The sequence below is a fragment of the Coturnix japonica genome, chromosome 1 (assembly GCF_054131305.1).
Source record: "Coturnix japonica strain WE chromosome 1, WE-NBRP24, whole genome shotgun sequence".
NCBI classification, from domain to species: domain Eukaryota; kingdom Metazoa; phylum Chordata; class Aves; order Galliformes; family Phasianidae; genus Coturnix; species Coturnix japonica.
Genome location: NC_140663.1, coordinates 78779036 through 78794824, shown reverse-complemented (window position 1 = coordinate 78794824; position 15789 = coordinate 78779036). Strand labels below are relative to the sequence as shown.

General features: G+C 37.8%; 1 long non-coding RNA gene across 2 annotated transcripts in view; it reads right to left on the bottom strand.

Annotated features, from left to right (window-relative positions):
- LOC107321053 (uncharacterized) overlaps positions 1–15789 on the bottom strand; it is a 380448-nt gene that overhangs the window by 197918 nt on the left and 166741 nt on the right. Inside the window, exons 3-4 of one of the 2 annotated variants that reach the window (XR_014945637.1) lie at positions 13283–13437; positions 9136–12961 (exon numbers count right to left, since the gene is read on the bottom strand). This is a non-coding gene — a long non-coding RNA (uncharacterized LOC107321053). Of the gene's footprint in view, positions 1–9135; positions 12962–13282; positions 13438–15789 lie in introns of those variants that run through there. The other variant, XR_014945636.1, reaches the window with a different exon arrangement.

Here is a 15789-nt window from a genome sequence, read left to right as displayed (position 1 = left end):
CATTTCTTTCCATTCCTCCATTTCTATAGCACTGGTTTGCATCTTGATGTACATGAAGGATGAGGACAAAAAAAGATAAAGCTTATTTCAAGATATGCTTTCATTTCTATCCTGGTTTTGTCTTAGATAGAGTTAGTTTTCTTTCCAGTAGCTGGGATGGCATTGCATTTTGGATTTTAAATGAGAACAATTTTGTTAATACAATGATGCTGTAGTTATTGCAGAGCAGTGCTCAAACAGAATCAAAGACATCATGTTGAACAATAAAACTGAGTGTTGCTGCTGGTTATGGGCAGGCTGGTCATTAGCATGCAGCGAGAAATGTGAGAAATTGCATTGTTCATCACTTGATTTGTACATTCTTTAATATTATCATTTTCCTTTTCCATCCTACTAAACCGTTCTAATCTCAACACAGGAGTTTTACTTTTTTTCCAGTTACCATTCCACTTTGAGTGAGAGAGTGAGATAAACCACAACTATTTCCAAAACACCACTTCAACAACACACACACAGTGTATGGATATACTTTGCATATACTAAAACATCGAGAATTCACCCAGTTTCCAGTGATGCCCCCAACGTTATGATGCCTTCTCTGAGATTCTGGATGGGATCTGGCTCACTACCACTCTCCAGAAAGTAAATTCCTACAGTTTGATTCTAAAATACTCCACATGAACAGATACATTCATCCTCCAAACTGTACTTTATGCAGTAAAAGACTGGAAATATGCCATAGTTTCTCAGAAAGATCATTTTTAACCTAATGAGGTTCAACAAAGCAAAGTGCAAAGTTTTGCACTTGGGTTGGGGTAATCCCATATACGTGTAAAACTATGAAAGCTCTGCTGAGAAGGACTTAAGGGTCCTGGCTGATGAAAAACTTAACATGAGTCAGCAGTGTGCAATTGCAGCCTGGAAGGCAAATGGTGCCTAAGACTGCATCAGAAGAGGGGTGGCCAACAGGGCGATGGAGGGGATTGTCCCCCCCAACCTCATTCTCATGAGGCCTTATCTGAAATATTGCATCCAGGCCTGAGGTCCCTAACAAAAGAAAAATGTGGAGCTGTTGGAGGGGATTCAAAAGATGACCACAAGGATGCTCAGAGGGCTGGAGAACCTCTCCTGTGAAGACACACTGAGGGAGCTGGGCTTCTTCAGACTGGGGACCTCATTACAGCTTTCCGATATTGAAACAGAGGTTATAAACAGAAAGGAAACTGACTTTTACATGAGCAGATAATGACAGGATAAGGGGGAATAGTTTTAAACTACGAGAGGGAAGATTTAGATTAGATGTCAGAGTTTTGGTTTTGGGTTTTTTTTTTTTTTTTTCTTTTTAAAATGGAGAGAGTGGTGAGGTGCTAGAACAGGCTGTGCAGGAAAGCAGTAGATGTCTCAGATGTTCAAGGCCAGGTTGGATGGGGCCCTGGGCAGCCTGATCTATACCTGATTGAGTGGTTGGCAACCCTGCCTGCAGCAGGGGGTTCAAACTCAATGATCCTTGAGATCCCTTATAACCTAAGCCACTCCATGATTCTATAATTTCCATATGGTGGCCTTATATCAAAAATATTCAATGCTATTTTCATTTCTCAATGGGAGCAAACAACTTATAAATGAATAGTACAGCAACAACAACTCCATATTTAAATCAAAAAGTGTTTTGTATCTCATACAAAACAATACAAATACAAAAAGTATTCTCATACACAAAAATGCTGTTCCCAAAAAGCTAACACTTTGTCCTTACTTTGACAGTGTTTACTTTTCAGTTGCGGTTCTGAAAATTAGCAAGCACATGCCTTTTGGGCTAATTTAATTAAAAGCAGCACTAGATCGTATTATATCTCCTTAAAATATCGTTGTAAGAAACAGCCTGGGGAACCACTCTCCAACATAATTCTGTTTAACTTCCGAAGCAGCAAGCAACGCTGGTTTATCACAATCACTTGGAAGGTTGCCACGCCATAACCTGATACTTTATTACTGTAGTTTCTGACTCCTTAAACTCAGAGGATAGAGACCCAATGGAACAGGTATTTTGTTTTATTCTGACACCTTTGAAAAATATCTAAAGTTCACTGTTTGGTTGTTACTCATTGACAACTGAAAACTCAGGAATTACATATGTACTCCAATAGTTGTGCATATTTGTTTGGCTGTAAGCATCTGTAACACATATCTACAGAATAGTTAGATGCTTCAAACAGAAAAAGCAAGATGCATATAGATAAAAGTCTATGTATTTTGAACCTGCAAGTGTAATATATTCTCTCTAAATACAGATACTATTCTGTTCAGTTCAAAGTTTATAATCAATTTCTTAGGAGTAGATTGGAGTTTCAAAATTACATTCAGAGTTTATTTACACAGATAAAATGAAATGAGAAGATACTTCAGAATGAATAGATTCAGGTATTTCTGTAAGGTGAACTTCTTGAATATGAAAACATTTATTTGCATATTGATGGCCATAGAAAGGAAATAGTTGTTCTAGATTTAACTAGTGATAAAATACCTTATGATCTTCATTCCATAAAAATATAGCCTACGTGTCAGAAATGTCACAGTTTCCCTTCTCATATTTTTGTTTGTTCCTTTGATTGATGGGGAAGATGAACAACACTACAAACACTACATTCATGAAGACGAAAAATATGCCCAATTTTTTTGGATGTGGGGGATTGTAGGGATAGACTTAACAATGTTAAGACATTGTCACTGCCAGACAGAAAAGCACAGCTGGATAGGCAGGTAAGCAACGCATTTGGCCTACAAGTTAAGTAGTTCTACATCAACACAAGTAGAAGAGAAGGAGTTCACTAGAACTCCAGGTGTTAGAGGAGTGCCCAGCACACCTCCTTACCCAGCTTAGGAAACTGTACATAGCTAGACTCCATCAGCACTAGGTCTACTGTATTTGCAAAACCACAAACAATAGAAATTCAAAGTCCAACTGGCATTTGGATTATTCATTCTCTGGATAACAAGGATCTTCACACTAAAATATTAGATAGACAGCCCCCTCCTCCCCCCCCCCCCCCCCAAAAAAAAATAAAAAAAATCCACCATTTGAATTACTCCTTTACTTTTACACATTCACTCCAGTATTTGAGTAACAGAAGGGTTTGATTTTGGTGCATTATTTTTAACTAATCTTGCAATGACATTATTGTTGACAATATGATATTACAGATTAAACAAGACACAGAACTGAAGTAAGTTTCTTGTTCTTCTGTTTCTCCCTAATATAAAGATTTATCTCCACTTTCCGGATCTACAAGAAAATAAAATTCAAGTACTTCAATCCATTCCAACTAATTAGAGGAAAACAGAATAAAAAGAACCCAAGACGAACATGAGTTAATTTGATTTTTAAAACAATGACAAGAAATACCCACGATCTCCACTAACGTGCACCTAAATTTCCTATTACAGCCAATAGGAATTTCTTCCAATAAGAGACAGAAAACTCTCTCTAAAATGCAAGAAATGCTTCAAAACCCTACACTTGTATAGGGTCATCCAGAAACAGCTACAGAATGGTTATACTACTTTAACAGCATAGCAGACAATATTTGTATAGGTGTAGACATGAATCAGGTTAAAATTACCCTCAAGATGACTTTTAAAACTCTGAAATCAATATTTTCACTTAGAAATTAATTAAGCTAAATGAATTTAATTAATTAAACTAAATAGAGTTGATTTAAACTTGGTAGGAACCAAACCAAACCAAGGGAACCTTTGGCAGGTAAGGCTTGTCTGATCTTTGGCTTTCCTATCGACTCTTTCCATCAACAGCCACAACAACAATAGAAAGATGGTACTTACCAACAGAAATTCTGTAAGGTTTTTGGGTAGATCAAAATCCCTGAAAAAGATGCATTTGCTTCCACTGCCAGACCTTAAACGAGGTCTGGGAAGGGGTGGATCCTGGCTCCACTCATTCTGGTCACTCAGGTGCACTGCACACATCGGAGCTTCCCTGGTGCTCAATCACTGCTTCAAGCTGTGACTCAGAATTTACATTACAGTTACCAAGTTTTCATAAGTTTTTTTTCTTCACCTCAGTGATTTCTTACATAACTTACATAAATTCCTTAATCTCAATTTATGTATTTGTTTAAAAGGGAAAAGTTCAATTTCTGTAGCTGAGCTATAAAGATATTTCTGTTTTCACATGTATGCATTCAAACACCAACCTATATACTGCAGCTACCTTTAATATTCCCATGCATTTTTCTTTTACTAAGCAGGTTCCAGCAATCGGATGGATTAATGACATGTTGCTTTATAACAACAAGTCAAGTGTTCCTTCTCATGAAAAGATAAAACAAAATAAAGCACTTTACTAACAAGATTCATTAAAAAGAAAAGCAGCCTGATTCAATCTGAGATCCAGCCCATTGCACCTGCCTCACAGCCTGCCTACCAGCTCCAGCTGTGGGTGATGAGGAGGAGAAAAGAGCTGGATGCAATTCAGCTGTGCTTGCCTACACGCAATGAACTGTCATTTGGAGATCATGAGAGGATGCAGAACCAATCCTCACAAAAGACTTTATGTAATTTATATGTTGACTTCTATTTCGTAAATCACAATAGAAGATCTTGTTGTCAAGAAATTGTGAAGTAGATGAATTTTTCAGGCTTTCCTACACTGCTTTTTCTCACCTCCTCTCCTATCCTCCAACACAAGCTGCTTGAAAAGTAAAAAGACAAACTATGGAAACACTGAGCTAAAGATCTGAGTCTGCTAAATGATAAGAATCCTGAAGATAAGTTACTGAACCCAAACGATGCTCAACTTTTCAATCAAAGCTTCAGCAGCTCATAGACTCAGCCTCCAATAAAGCATCAGTTGCTTGCCTCTTTTAGCCAGTCTACCACGTTTTAACATCTATAGGGCACTGCACCATTTATATCTGTTCCACTCACACATACTTTTACTGTGGTTATAATTGGCAAGAGAAAAAAGAAATGGCTCAAACTACGATAGACAAAAAATGGCACAGAATTATTTTCCCTGAAGCAACACATGCAAATCCACTACAGTGTCTACTTTCTGTGATTCCTTTCTGTTTGCCTTGTAATATTGCTATTTGCACTGTTTCTGTCAGAGGCTGCAATACAGGCAACTAAATGTCATGATCCTATTGAAACTGCAGGAGCTTTGATTTCTTTGAGCTTGGATTTATGTACCCTGCCTCCTCTTTGTATTCTGTTATCCTGCTGATTTCAGTTCTGAGCTGATGCATTTCCAGATGCCATGGCATGCTTTGTACTGCCAATGTGAATAAAGAAGTACTCAGTGGCAGGTGGGTACCAACACCCATCCAGCGCCACAAGTACCAGTTATTTTTCCATGCTCTGTTTCTCAGTAGAGATTTTTCCAATGGTTCTTCACCATCATTCAGGCTGAAATCTTTGACTATGACAAGTCTTTAATCTTGGAAATGATGTATCAAGAAGTCCAAAACTATGAAGCTTTGAAGAGAGGTATAGAGATCTTTCTAGCCTTGTTAGACTGGTAGAGCAAACACCAGCTCATTGGCCTTGAAGCATTTCATGAGGTAAAAGGTGCGCTGTTTTCAGGGCCAGGCTTTTGAAGTTATCCTAAAGGGCACCAGCACTGCTGCTTCATACTTCAGGGACAGTGTGAGCTTCTCAATCACAAATTCAGTACCCTAAGTAGCCCTGTTAAATCACTTTCAGAGCAAGAGAAAACATTCCGTGAATGCCGTATGCAACAAGGTAGTAAGACCTTTTTACAGAATGAGTTGAAGAAATGGTAGCTCCTTTCGCTGCCAAACTTGAGACCTAAGTGCATGGTACAGAACCCAATACAGGCAGGAACAGTGCTAGCAGCATTCATGGTGATCAACTGTATATCTGTGCAGTGTGCGAGAAAGAAAGACATTTGGTTGTTCATGAAGGGAGAAGCAGGTCCCTCCATGAGGAGAAATACGAGAAGTAAAATTCAGGGCAAAGAAAGCAGCCAGCTCGGAAATGAATGTCAACTGATGTGAAAGGGAAAGTAGGAATCACTCTGAGGAAGGGAGGAGGGAGTAGGCTCTAGCTGCAGTCTGCTCTAAGTGAACAGCCTGCAGGTGCCTTGTACCAAATAAATAAACAAGAATCAAGAAGAATTACTGAAATAAGTATTCACTACACAAGCAATATACAGCTAGAATTGTTCTCTCTCCATCCCACAGATGTGTGGTGCTGCTATCAAAGAATTATTCTGCTAATTACATAGCAAGTCTTGGCCCAAACAACACCAGGTCAGTGCATCCACAACTATTAAAGCACAGTCAGGCAGGAAGGGCTGCAGGAGCACGAAGCAGAGCTAATGTCCAAGTGACAGTGTACAATGGCTCCATTATCCAGTCTGCTTCTGTTCATCTGAACTGGGTAAGATTCCTCAAATGAGGTCATGGCCTTCTAAATGTCAAGACTTCTTGACTCTGGGCACTTGTAACTGAAAGCTTCTAAAAGAGCAATGGGCTGCAAAGAGGGTTTGCAGTTTCTTTACAGAGGAAAAGGGTACAGCCAGTTAGAAACAAGAAAAACAAGACAGGGAAGAGAGACTTTTGTAGCAGCCTGTGAGATTTTGCTTGGTAATTAACTTTGGAATTATGCAATTGTTGCAAACATTTGACATGAGCCTGCCTTCCGTGTTGAAAGCTAATCTGTTTTTTATTTACTGCCTGCCTTGGGAGAGGCAAATAAGATTGAATGCAGTAGAGTTGAGGAGTACTTATTAACAAATCACTTCTAAAGTTGAGGGCAAATAGCCAGTGAAATCTGGCTTGCAAATATAATTTTCGTCAGCATATGGTACCACTCAGGGGACATGAAGGAGACATTTTTGTTACACACGTACATATGAATAGCAATGAAGCCATCATGAGGAGACTGAAGTAAAAATAAACATTTCTTGTAAATATATGTGAGCAGAGTAAATGAAGCAACAGTTCAAAATGTCTATTAGTAATAATAATACTCCTTGTGAATTTCGATCTGCACCTTGTAGGATGAGTGCTCTGAATTACTTGTAGCAAAAACAAACAACCAAATGTCCAAATAGAACTTGTTAAAGATGCTCCACCAGTTTCATCATGGTCTTGCACCTGGCAGGTTTAAAACATTCATTTGGGGAGACAGTTTTCAGGCTGAGTTGATTGTAAAGTCACTACTGCAAAACTACTAATCAAAATTCAAGATTCTGAAAAATGAATGTCACCTAAGCATAAAAATTATATGGATGGACTCAAACCATCTCTGCGTTACAAAACTCCCACAGACTTCACAGGGTGCATGCCCCCAGTCTGTTCTCTCTGGTTTTGCTTTCCAGAGTCTGCTATTTTCACAGCATAGCTGAGAGCCATATACCTTATGAGCTATATTCAGAGAAGAGGAAAAAATGTCCCATGTGAACTAGGAAATATTCCTAGGACTCCCAGTCTACTCTTGGAAAGATTTCAATGGATTCTGGCACAGACTCTTCAAGCTCAAGGCTGAGAACATGAGGAAGGTGGTAGGTAGAACAGGAATTTTCAGCAAATTGTTTCTTATGCACTGATTTTCTAAGTGAATACAATACTTCAAGTACTGGAAGACCTCTGTGCTATGTAGTTTACCTTCAGCAGCTGCAGTCCTGCAGACAAATCTTTGATCCTCCATTAACTATTCACTACAAGCTGCCTTCACCTAGCTGGTTTGGTGGAATGTAGCAGTGTCATAACTCCAGTACTCAGCCCAGCTAGGCTAGATATTTACAGATACAATCAGGGATTATTTCTCTTCCTCCAATATACCTTGCATTGCTGGATGAACAGCCCAGAAAATGTTACATGACACATACAGGTAAAAATATACAGCTATCTCCTGCTGTCACATTTTTCTTTGCTCCGTATATCTGTTGTGAACTCACATGGAACAGGAATGGAATCAGACTTTTTTTTCTTTTTCTTTTTTTCTTTTTTTTTTTTTTTTTAATAGATGTTATAACACACTTGAGAGAAAAAATACAACAATATGAAGTTGAACACAGCAAGTCCTTCATGGCCTGATACTTTTCAATCTTGAACCAAAGTCGAAAAGGTACAAAGAGGGAAAGGTAGGGCTAGGGATTCTTCCATGCACAAAGCTCTCTGAACTCATTTCATTTGATAGCTATTTACCTCCCAAAACCAGTGTCAGTGTCTGACCAGAAATTCAGGCCAAATAAAGTTGCAGCACCAGAAGTCAAGCTTCATTAATTATTGTTTAGAAGATCTTTCATCATAAACCCTTTTTCACGTACTCAGGATATTCTGAAAGACTGAAAAATAAAAATAAAATAAAATAAAATAAAATAAAATAAAAAAGGATAAAAGAAAAATAAAGTTATCCTTGGGTAGAATTTCTTTAACTAGTTCTCTGCCCAACAGGGACTTAAGAGTTCATTTTAGCACTTTTAGAGATTCCAAGCCAGTCTAATGAGTCATTTGTGTTACCTTATTTATATTTTATTATTTTGTTCTCTTTAATGAAATTTAGAAGTAAATCAAGAATCTGATATGACTACAAGTGATGTTTAACCTATGGTTCCTTCCCTTTGTCTTTACTTAATTCTCTCCATTTATCAAATGTTTCTACATTTGGTGATCAAATATTTGAGTAAGATCACTATCCATTATTTTACAGCTTTGCTGCTGACATTCACTTAAAAAACAACAGGGTCAAAGACAAAATGGCAGTCTTTTTTTTTGTAGAGCTCCCAGCAAATAGACATTAATCTAGTTTGAAGATCTCATTATTTAAGTCATGATCTCCTTTTAGTTCTAGGCACATACATACAAAATGTTCTCAACAATGTCTGATCATTCTTGTAAGATGTCCACCAAGAGGTTATGAATCTCCTAAAAAAATATTCATTACTCACAAGTACTCACTGAGATTAATCACTTGCCTGTATGTTTTCCTGAGCACATTTCATTGTGCAGAGTTAAGATTTTAATTTCCAATTGCTTTTACTAAACATCAGTCATAGTGTTTCTGTTTTTTGTTTGGCTGAGTATAACCTGAGAAACAGTTTGAGCAAATCCTAACAACACAGCACCTAAACTAACTTCCAATGGTCACTATGCAGTACAGATGTGATAATCATTACTGTGAAAATAAATCCTATCTGGAAGACATTATACATTTAACACATGAAAAGAGACACAAAAACAGTAAAAAAGAATTTGCTTAAAAATCTAAGTAAATACTAACAGACTGTCTTATTTTTTATGTAATGACCCAGATATTATTACTATGGTTGCAAATTCAGCTTGCCTGCTGAGCTGCAGAATGTTGTTGTACCAGTCGGATATGAAGAGCTTGATATTGCTGCTAATCGGCAAGACTGAGAGCATGCTGTGTACAGCAGTATGGCTTTCCCAACCAGCTGGACTCTAACTGGTCCTTGAGCGGGGCTGCAAATGTGCCAGCATTTAGGCACCTTTCCTGTGGAAGGACAACCAGGGGTTTGGGGTCCTCCCATGTTCCTCTCCAAGAGGAATCCCAATCTGCATGAGTGGCTCAAGCAGTAGTGGGAGAGGGAAACCAAGCTCCTATCCCTCACTGTGCCACTGCTCACAGGTGTTATTCTTCCAAAAACAGCTGTAGCCTGCATGTCTGCCTCAGGGGTGTGCAACTGCAACACTAGTGTAGCGGGCATTTTCAGTGTGAAATCCCATGCCCAAGAGTAGCATCATTCATTCTCTTCTATTCTTTTATTTTTCTTTTAATTTCTCCTTCAGAATGGTGTTTTCCTTTTAATGCAATTAAAAATTGCAAGTAGGGGTTGGGAGAAGCTATTTCATGAATATATATATATATTTAAATCTTAGACAAACAACAACAAAAACCATGCACAAAAACCCCTCCAGTCTACATGGTGGTTCAAAGATAATTGAGTGGTGGGTACCAGCCTGAGAACAGAGTTTAGGCAAAGACACCTGATTGTATAGCCACAGTGAAAACATTCCTCAAATAAGTACAACATGGGCAAAACTACTCCCACTGCAGCCACTTACGGATTACGACTCTAAACAAAATGATGTCTACTGATACTATAATCTTTTAAAGAATTAGCTACTACTAATAAGCAATAATAATAATGCTTGGCCAGCGCTATCCTAAGGATCACAGAGTCAGGATTTCAATGCTTTTGACATTTCCTGTGGAAAAAAATAAAACAAAAAAAAACCAAAAAACAAAAAAACGAAAAAGGACGAAGTTCCTAGAAAGCAACTTAGAATTTGAGCATGCTCGATACCTGCTGACAGGAGATTTTTAAGCTCCCACTGGCAAAAGCATAAGGCATAAGTGCTTGCTTGTCCATCCAATTAACAGCAGAGTAAGAAAAAGGAAACAAAAAAAAAAAAAAAAGAAGAAGAAGAAGAAGAAGGAAAAAGAGAGAAGTGAAAGAAAGAATGCTATTAGGCTGTGATTGTTCAGAACTCAAACGACCCTGTTCAGTGCTGCAATATTTGTAATCAGTCTATACAGTGGAAACTAAAGTGTATTTTTCATTGAACTCATTTGAATAATGGATAAATTTAAGGAAATTGTAATTTGTTTTGCTGCGCAGAATAGCAGGCTAAATTAATTGAATAAATTATTCATTGTAAATTATGGGCTTATGTCTGCTGCTGTCTCCATATATATACATTCATTTTCTGGCATCTCTGCTGAGCTTGCTAACAAGTATACCAATTAGTAACAATGATGCTGGTGGTTTTATTTTAGATTTACTTATCTTTGCATTTCCTGGTTTTGTGTGGTACCAAATGCAGATATAGTAAAAGAACACGGATTCCTCCTTTTCACTCAGAAACAGGAAATACTGGAAGTCTAAATAAACTGATAAATAATAACAAATTGACAACTTGTCTGGGCTTTATTGCTTGTTCCTTTAGTCAAAAATTTGAATTCATTTCAGCAAGTGTCCAGACTTCATACAGGTATTTGGAATAAGCCCTCCAACATTCAGAAGTATCACTCACCTCTAAGCTATGTGCAGCAAAATAAATGTCTGACTCCAGTAACAAATTAATCTCTGAGTTATGATACGTTCCATAGTAAATACTTATGTCTGCATAGTGATTTAGAAAGAGGCATGCTGCAGATGTGACTTGGGCAAATCAAATACGTTAATCAAAGAAAAATCTAGGTGAGGTTTCAAAATGGTGGTTTGGGGATTTGAGCTGCTTCGTGGACAGACAGCACAATACGAAGAGTTCAGCAAAGCTCTTCATTTTATAAAATTGAATTCAAGTCTTTCAGAAATCTGAGGAGGCACTGAACAAAAGAACTCAAGTGTGGAATAATCTGATTTGATTTCATATGTCTACAGTATAGGCATCTTTCAGAGATTGTTGTCCATGACTGTTTTTATAATAGGGTTTTTATTGCAAAGTTCTTCCCACTTTAGGAGTTTGTTTAAATTATGATGAATCGATGGAAAAGCCACTCTTTCTCCTTGGACTCCAAAGCTGTGGAGACAAGCTAAGGTGAAGTCAACCACAAAGCATATACCTGGCTGACAGGAGCCTCTTATACCACAAGAACAAATTAGAGAAAGATAAGGAATGCAGTATGTGATAATGCCTCTGAACAGATGCTGACCAAATGGCACGTTTCCTACTTATGGGAAATGCTGTTAACGTTATTCAGAAAAACAAAAACGAAATGAAAAAAGAATGGATAAGACACTTCCTTGCTATATGCTGCCTTCCTCTAAAATCAAGGTTTCTAAAAAACAAGAACAAAAGAAACCAAAGCCAACAATAGACAAGCAATATGGGATGGAAAAGCTAAAGCACAGAAAAAGATTACACTTTTGAAGCTTATAGTCTCTGTAAAAGTTTCTGTGCCACAACATAAAGGGTAAATCTGGAAACTTACAAGCTTTATGCATCTAAATCTTCTGCTAAAGTTCACAGACGTGTTTTGTTACATACTCACATCCTATGTCAGTCAGGCTTACATGACCCCTGTATTTTCACTGACTGCTCTGTTTTTATATTGACTCAAAAAAGGTATATTTCCTAATTTCCTACTATTACTTTCTAAAAATGAACTTCAACCTTTAAAAAAAGGGGGGAAAAAAGCCACATCAATTTGCAGTTACCATTTTCATGGCATTATTTGGTTTTTAAATGAGTAGACTTTTCTTGCTCAACTAATTCATGACTGTTGCCTGTGTGCATTTTTTGATCTCTTTTCACATCTTTGCATCTCACCCTAGGTGTTCATCCTTATCTTATATGAAGCAGTCAAGGACAAGCAGCCAGCTGCTATAAAGACCGATATATTTTCTTATGCCAAGTCTATGCACAGATCTCTTGCCATGTATTGCAAGGTTTTCAGATAAACAAATTCAACATCAACTGGCAGGATATATCATTGCAAATATTATTTAGTCAAGGAGCAACACTTTTTCTAACCGCTACAGTTAATCCAGGTAATGCATTGTGCATGACTATTAGGCTGCCTGTTGTGGTTTAACCTGCTCAGTGGCTGAGCACCACACAGTTGTTTGTTCATTCCCCCTCTCCTCATTGGAGTGGGGAAAAAGAAAAAAAAAATGAAGTAGAACTTGGGGGTTGAGATAAAACTATTTACTAAGATAGAAGAAAGGAAAAAGATAATAATTATGGCGTATATACACGTATAAATGTACGTAACAAGTGATGCACAAGCAATTTCTTACCACCTGCCAACTGATGCCCGGCTAGCTCCCTGAGCAGTGAAAGTGATGAACTCCCACTCCCTTCAAAACTCCTTCTGCAGGACGTCCTATGGTATGGAATATCTCTTTGGCCATTTTAAATCAGCTGTCCTAGTTCTGTTCCCTCTCAGCTCCATGTGCCCTTCACTGAGAGTGGCCTTGGCTCTGTACAACACTGCTTAGCAGCAACTGTAAATAAACATCAATGTGTTATCAACATTGTTTTTCTCCTAGAACCAAAACACAACATCATATCAGACACTCTGTAGAAAACAATTCCATCACAGCTGAAACAAAGATACTGCCTTCTTTTACTCTCTTTTATAACCTCTCACTTCCTTGCTATATATCACTTTGCTGTCAGCTAGCAGAGCTTCTCTGGAAAAAAGGGTTTCTGGAGAATGATGGAACTTTTTCTTAAGGAATAATGTAGGGACAAAGCAGTACTATAAGACCAGAACAAAACTTCCTCATTAATGAAACCACTGATTGTCAAGAGAGATCACTTACATGAGAGACCTGTTCTCATTTGGCTCCGAGTCCTTTGATTTTCATCAAGCTATAAATCCCTCAGTGAACCTCTGTAGAGACAGGAGGTCTTGAAACATGCAGTAACTATGTGTCTTTTGTTCATTCTCAAGTAGCTGTCAGTTGGTGACACTAGTCTAGAAGAAAAAAAGAAAAAAAGAAAAAAAAAATCTGAAGCATAGAATAAATCTGAGTATTTAGATGTGACAATTGCTGGTTCTGTTGTCCTCTCCTGAAAGTCACTGGTCTGATCTGCTGAGCTCAGCTTTCTCCAGGAACTGTCTATATACTGTCTATAGATCTTACATATATCATATGCCCATTCAAACTTATTTATATCTAAGCTGAGAGTCTTTCGGTAATTTTTGCTAGTACAAACTCAGCAGTAATACTAGAGAGATATTGAAAACTAGAGGGCTCGGCAATGAGCAAACACTTTCCAACTCAGGATATTTTATGATTCTATAGTAAACATTTCTTCTGAGATAATTACCATATACTTTTCTATGAAACCCTGGGGAATCACACTGATAAGACAATTGTCTGAAGGGGAATGTCAGGGAAAACGACCTTGGAGTCCCTGTCTGTCAGCTGTACAGCACAAATGAATGCACCCATCAGAGGTGTTGACTGGGATGGCAATAGGCCATCCCAAGAACCTGCAGAGGCAGAAGGAGATTGCTTTATTTTCTGTGTTGCACTATCTATGATTTTGTGGATCATTATTCAGCTTGGTTACTGTTACTAACAGATTATAGAGACTCAGTACTTTTTGGTAAAGGTTGAAAGTCAGGATGTATTTGTTCCTGCTTACAGTCTCTGAATTCCTCACTATATGCCCCCAGTGACAGCAGAAGTGACATATCCATGTTTTATACCATGCAGACAAGCTGATATAAAGCAAAAGAAAGCCATTCCTTTCATACATTAATGTTGATTTTTAGTATAATTAGTCTCAGTGGTCCACATGGCATGGGTCTGGATACTGTCCTTTCTTTTTAAACATACCAGATATCCTTGCTGAAAGAGCATAGTCCTATTTTAGTTGCCTTTCATTTTGCAACCCAATAAATTAAGAAGATGACATTCTGCATACACTGTGGTTCATCATTTATCCCTATAAATCTTGTTCTGAAGAATAACAAACATCATGCTTTTCACTATATGAACAGCAATAAATAACAAAAGGCCAGAGAACTGAGTCTGCAGATTAGCTGGTACAAAATAATTCCAAACTCACTTAGTCCATTTTTAATTGTTCTTTCAAATATTAAAAAAATTACTCATCTCTTCAGCTGCCTCATATATGTTAAAATCACTAGCAAGTAACTAGCATGAATTAATGAAGTAATATTTATGCATTTTGCCAATTATAGCTACATGGGGGTAAGAGAGAATTTGAAGTCCTGACAATAAGGAAGCTGACATTTACAGAAGGGAAGAATTACTTGTGCAAAATACAGAGTCGGTGGATCAGTGCAGTGTTAAGTTTGGTGCACGCTGCCTCAAGAAAATAACTCGTATGATCCAATCTGAGTAGCACTCAACACTGTGGAAAACAAAGCACTAGAATTCTGGTGTTTAAGTATATATTTGTGAGCCTAAACTAGGTTTTAGTTATCTAACCAGGATGTATGGAAATGAAACAAAGCTTCTAAACCTACCAACATAGAGTCATCAGTCTCTGACCTGTGAAGGTCTCCATAAACTGCATTTAACCTGCTGCTGCCAAGCTGATAGGAAGGTATATGAAGCAGTACTGTCCTTTGCCAATCTCTTGCATTTAAGGGTTCTGTCTTGAAATTACCTGATGTGATTTTTTGAGCCCATTCATCAGAGTATATGAGAGCAAGAAGCAGTAATATCTGACCCAGTACTGCTGGAAACCGCACAGTACAGTAAATCCTATCACTTCCTCCTCAGAGCCCTGATTCAGAAAACATTTACACACCCAAGTAGCTTCTCTGAATTCAGAACAACTGTATAAGCATGAATTCTGTTGGTATGAAAACTGTTAAATCATGGCCTAGCTCCTGCTGCTAGTGTCTGTCACACAACAAGGAAACCTACTGAAAGAAATCAGTACATGAGATTCTTGCAGTTCAGTCAACACAAAAACAGAAGACCATCAGCAAAGCAATATGTCTGATAATGACCCTAGCCAAGCACTGTCACATAAAGTCTTTGCACTGGTTCAACCAACAGTAAACTGAAAAGTACACTTATCTCAAAGACACTGCAAAAACTTAAGGAGACAAAAAATAAAGGCTCAAAATTAAAGAAAACAAGGTCGGAAAAGATTGGCATTCTGATTGCCACTGCAAAGGCCCCCTGCTGTTTTTCTCAAATAGATCATAAACATTCCTAATCATTGTGTTGGAAAGCTTAACCATTCAATTTAATAGAAGGGTTGTTCCAAAAGTAATGCCTCCTATTTTATTTTGTTGACCCACAATGTCAGAGGCAGATGTTGGTGGTATGGCAGCAGT